We start from the raw sequence: 5,784 nt of genomic DNA on the forward strand, positions 1-5,784 counted from the left end.
TCTACTTACTGGGTATAATGAGTTCCTCCATAGGCCCAGTTCCCAAACACAGGTTGAAGACTGACAGACATATCAGGAAGGACAATGGCAGAGACATATTTGCTTTCCAACAACTTGTCAGCTACAGACGTTCCCGGGACGCTTGCAAGATTCTGATAAGTCCAGGTCCATTTTAAAAGAATGAAACATAAATAAAAGAAACTGTTAAAAATGTTCACTGGCTATACAACAGAACAGAAGAAAAAAGTTATTGATATTGATTACTAACTGTAAAAAGTCCACCACCAACCTTATAGATGCCGCTTCAGCTGGGGGGAAATGGAGCAGAGGAAGAGGGAAACAGCATCTGTGTTCTCTGAGTGAATGTGTGTTTGTGTGTGTCAGCATTCTGGTATGTTCAACCAGTCAGTGAAGACCACACCCATTTACTGCCTGGGAACAGCCTTGGTGAGCATTGGAGGCAAACTGCAGAGTGGGTGTCTGGTGATGTCTCCCTGCTGCAGTTATTCAGGAAACTTCATGTTGAATATGTGGGCATGTCATCTGTTAGTGCCACATCTGTGGGGGTGTGCCTACAATTAGCTTTTTATTGTAGTTGACCTGTTGCTGTACACAGTGAGTCAATGGAGGAAAAAATGATTTGCATAGTAATTCAAAGAACTTTGTTTTTACCTCTCAAAAGGTGGATTGGTGTGGCGTCTGCAGTGATGTGAAAACTACCGGTCTGTTGTGGTTGTGAGAGAGCTGCTCACTGCAAAAACACAAAATCTTACCAAGCATTTTTGGTCTAGTTTCTAGTGCAAATATATTAGCACACTTGTTAGTTAGAAGTAACTTTTTAACAAGATAGGCTTGTGTTTACTTCCTAATAATAATAAATCATTAATGGCAAAAAAGTACTTGTTCCATTGGCAGATTATTTTACTTATAACAAGAAATTTTTCCCATGACATAAACAATGGGTACTGTCCGAAAGCACAAGGTCGTGGAGACAAGTGGCAAAAACGCGTTTTTTGTGTGTAGGAATCGCGTTTTGCTGCTTATCTCCACGACTATGTGCTTACAGTTGTGGCCAATTACTTTTTAATATCAATCTTTCTTTTAAAATAACTTGCTTCATGACTGATAGATTTCCTTTATGAAAATTGATTACATTTTGTCAATTAGTTCAAGAGGGATCTAAAATTTATTAACCCTCTAAGATAGGATATTCATGCATTTTCCTTTCTGGTCAATAGATTTCCTAGATGTACCCAAGGAATCTGAACCGGAAATTTTAGACAAAATATAAATTTATTAACTCTAAAGAGCAAACAAATGTGTCTTAACTTCTCTCTAGGACAAAGTAATGGACATTTTCTACTCTACTGACAGTCCAAATCTTGTGAAATAGTTAATCAAAGTCCCCCTTTGGGGCACAGATTTACCTTTTGCATTAGTAGTTGAGATCACATTTGCAGGTTGTGGGTTGTTTGGCTCAAAGACCAAGAATTGACATGTTGTGGCATCTTGATGAAACACTGGGAAACCATCTAAAATGTTTTTTGGTTTTCTTTTGTCATCTATTGTGACAAAATTAAGTAGAATAAAACTTTTGATGGGAGCTATGTTCTGGTAAGTTAATATATAGCATCTAAGAATGCAAGGCTGTAATAAATAATATACATAATAAAATCAAGGATAAAATTACCAAAAATAGACCAAGTGGATGAAACAAAAGCCGCATTTGGCATACCTTGTTTAACTCTTGGTGTATCAATTAGTGTAGAATATTTTGTATTTTATTAAATATGAAAGCTGTGTTTGAGTGAAAGTCAGTCATATTATTCATAAAACACCAAGTTCCCTTTCTTGTGCTCAGGTTGCTCAGTATCTGAACTTGGAGCTACCCATCTTGGATCAGTTTCTGCTCAAACTCGGAGAGGAGGAAAACAGAGAGATTCAAAGGGTCATCAACAAGTGAGTGGGTGTTTTTATTCACAAAAAGGATTTTATGTTGCCACTGGGGTATTATCTTGAAAAATACTTAACTTTACAAGTGCTGTATCGACACTGCATTAATATTTTCAGTACGTTTATCACAGATGCTTAAAGATGTAGTAACACTTGTTGGCCTCTTGGTGGAGCCAGACATCATTTTAACTTCCATGTTTTTTGATTCTCTTGATTTTCACTGATAACTTTCGTGGATTTGTGTTTGTGTCAGGTACCAACACCAGCACAGACTGCTGTCCCATATGCTGAGCTTTAAGATGTCCCCTCACATAGAGACCAGTGTCTGACCACTTCCGAACTCAGTGAAAGGAAGAAAAAGTATCTCTGAGGAACTAAAAACATCTGAAAACATTTTCTTTTTAGTGACATTTGGACAATGAAAAAGCATTTGGCAAAAAAGCAACATAAAGAAATACATATGATACAGCACATAATTCTATTTTGTCCTACTGATGGAACTATATTTATAGCTATTTTCCATAAACTTGAGTTTTTTTAAAAGAAAAACTGTGAAGTATTCAGTTGTACATTTTGGTGCCAATCTGAATTTTAAAAATGACAAATAAAATGTGTTGTTACTTCTGCAAGTTTAAGAATAAATTGCATTCCACTAATTTATATTTAAATTGATTATCATTTATCAGATAGAACAAATGAAGATTGCGTGCCATAAAAATCTCATGAAAGATCTGTGTGGAATTTAGAAAGTTTCTCATCTCTGTGGGATAAAATAAAATATATGATTTAGCTCATGTATTATGTATTTGTATTTCACAAGCTTAGGGGCCTTTAAAAGTCAAACTGTAAAACAGGTAGAGTAAGTAAATGCTGAAATGAGGAAAACATTGTCAATGTAAGACTGTTACGCACAAAATGTCACAAATCTGTGGGGGGGTTTTTTGTTGTTTTTTTTTATAATGAAACATTTGCTGATTTGGATTTGTCTAAAGTATTTTTACTTCCACAATGCCTTAACATTTTCATAGAGACTGCAGCGCTTCCTTCTGTCCACATAGTTTATCTTACCCTTGCTAAACTATTAACATCTGTGGAACATTTACAAGTTTAATCACATTACAGTAACAAACTTCAGTGTGGCGATGGGAGTTTAAACAATTTATTCACAAAGTGGCAAAAGTGGAAAGACAGCAGATATGGTCTTCCAGAACTTTTAAAATAGAAATCTGAAAAGTATCCATTGAGCTGAGCTGTTTAGCAACAAAGAGAAACAATTTTAAAACTTCCTGCCTGGACAACCTCCTGTTATAAAACAGTGAGGGTAATTTTCCCCTAACGTTGTAACCAATGTGAATTATATTTAGTCACCATAAAACCAGATAGATATTCAAATATGGAATCAGGATGGAGTTTATTCTTCTGTCAGAAATTTGGTTGGAGAGTGTTAATGCACCATCACTGGGCTACGGTAGTATTGAAACAAACACTACAAATGTCCAAAAGTGCAGTGATAGACATTATTTTATGGCACTGTTTTTTGTCTTTAAAAAGTGATCTGTAGAGCAATCATTCATGCATAAAGGTTGGTTAGAGTACCCCAAATTTGTACTCGAATCAGAGTAGTATACTTTAAATACGTTTAATTAAGCAATTGTAAAAAGTATTTGGTAAACTTCAGAAGTACTGAGTAACTGATCATAACACCAGATTTAATATTCAAAATGTGTCCTCAGACAGCCAAAAGTATAAACGTTATGTGAACATTCTGGTATTTTATAGAGTATTACCAAAATATTTATATAAATAAGGATTTAGGTTTGGAGGCTGGTTCTAGACCAAATTTATCACAGGGGCCAGGATAGTCAGTGGTTTTCCATGGCAATACTTGAAAAAGAATCAAACAAAAAGAACAGAGCAATATTTCATCGTCTGATATAATAAGTGAGCCACAGAGCCACTTGCGTCTCCAGAGATACAGGTTGCAGATCCCTGGCAGATGGAAAGCGTGATCCTGTACAGCAGTTAAAAGTGTAGCACTATAATTTTTAATTCATTGTTAAAGTAAAATTGTGAAGATTAAAAAAATTCCACCACTGAGTATTAACATAAGACATTTATTTAGTATTACTTCTTTGGTACGCCGTCCGCCCCCGTCTAGAACCGCCCCTGGGCTGCAGGTCTGTATCTGGTGCATTGATGACCATTGAGCAATGAATTCATGAAATATATCAACATTTCAAAATAAAACATACAGAAAGCCCTAACAAACCTTTTAAAGTAGGAAGTATTTATGCATTTACTGTTGATCTAATGTATGATTTGTTCTTTAAATGATCATTTGTATTATTTTGGCTGATATTATTATACATTAAATAAGCAAATAATCAAACCAATATAGTCTACTAAAAGCACAATAAGAAACTTAATCTTAGCTAAATGTTACCATATCAGGGTCTGCTGTGGTCCTCTCCTGATCTATTCTGTCTGGTATTGCCTCACTAACATTATTCAGCCTGGGATTTGCGTTTTCCTTCTCACATCTGCATCTTTACTAGAGGTTTTACTTCTAAGGACGGTGGAGAAACAGGTCGAGGATGATTTAAAAAGATCTGGGTTGAGAGCGCCTCACCGCGGCTGCGTAGTGTCCGTCTCTAGGCAACCGTGACAACAGCGTGGGTCCGTAGCGTTCTGGGGTCCTTAAGCTCATAGACATGAAGCTTAAGCTCCCGCAACCGTAACGATAATTTAGCTGACCTTAATATTTCCTGTGTTTTATTTTGGTGTGTGTGATAGACGTGTCTATCGGACATTTATAGAAATACGGAACAAATCGCATCCCTATTATTATCATCCCAATTACATTTAACATACAGGACGATTCCGTATTTTACGGGGCGGGTGACAACACTGGCTGCACAGTGGCGCAGTTGGTAGAGCTGTTGCCTTGCAGCAAGAAGGTTTTGGGTTCGATTCCCAGCCCCGGTCTTTCTGCATGCATGGGTTTCCTCCCACAGTCCAAAAACATGACTATCAGGTTATTTGGCCTCTCCAAATTGCTCCTAGGTGTGTGTATGCATGGTTGTTTGTCTCTGTGTTGCCCTGCGACAGACTGGCGACCTGTCCAGGGTGTACCCCGCCCACAACGATAGCTAGAGATAGGCACCAGCAACCATCCCGACCCCACCGAGGGACAAGGGTGTAAAGAAAATGGATGGATGGTGGCAACCCTATGTCCCACCCTTCATCCCCCTGTGAGTTAGTCAGACAGAGCAGCCTGCAGCCAACTAGTTTCACAGACCACACATGTTAACGGTTTCTCTTTATTACAACCTGCACTTGTTACTGAACCAGGTTGGTTTTAGTGACTCCAGCGAGTCTCAAGGGTGTTTTACATATAGTTTGGAGTTAAAGCAATCTATGAAACGTTTTCCACCCTTTTCTCTCCAGAATAAGGCATCATGGTGTTTTGACTAAAAATCTGTAAATTCCGTCCTGTCAGGCGACAGGGCCTGGATAATACCCATGCTAAACGGACGGCGGAGTCCGGCGACGACAGGCGTTTAATTCTGTAACAAAAGTATGTTTTTATCTTTTAAAAAAAAAAAAAAAATTTTACTTTTTTTCTTTTGTAACCCATGTTAATTTAACAAATATGAATTATAGCCTGTAGTACACTACATTGTCGATAGGTGGCAGTAAATGGTTTCAAGTAGTCTAAAACTACATTGATATGCGCAGAATATGGACTAGAATAACCAGAAGAAGAAACTGGAAGAAACGTTTTGTGGTCATTTTATTGACAAAACTCTGTTATTTTCAGTATTTTTCAAG

General features: G+C 37.3%; 2 long non-coding RNA genes across 2 annotated transcripts; one reads left to right on the top strand and one right to left on the bottom strand.

Annotated features, from left to right (window-relative positions):
* Positions 1-28: 28 nt before the first annotated feature.
* Positions 29-644, bottom strand: LOC106956624 (uncharacterized). The gene is made up of 2 exons (XR_001426801.1): positions 290-644; positions 29-152 (listed from the first exon to the last, which is right to left on the bottom strand). It is a non-coding gene; the product is annotated as an uncharacterized LOC106956624 (long non-coding RNA).
* A 941-nt stretch (positions 645-1,585) lies between these two features.
* Positions 1,586-2,394, top strand: LOC106956623 (uncharacterized). Its single transcript, XR_001426800.1, has 2 exons — positions 1,586-1,959; positions 2,207-2,394. It is a non-coding gene; the product is annotated as an uncharacterized LOC106956623 (long non-coding RNA).
* Positions 2,395-5,784: the final 3,390 nt, after the last annotated feature.

This window comes from Poecilia latipinna, unplaced genomic scaffold (genome assembly GCF_001443285.1).
Source record: "Poecilia latipinna isolate Pla-1442-1.1 unplaced genomic scaffold, P_latipinna-1.0 Scaffold834, whole genome shotgun sequence".
In the NCBI taxonomy this organism is placed as follows: Eukaryota; Metazoa; Chordata; class Actinopteri; order Cyprinodontiformes; family Poeciliidae; genus Poecilia; species Poecilia latipinna.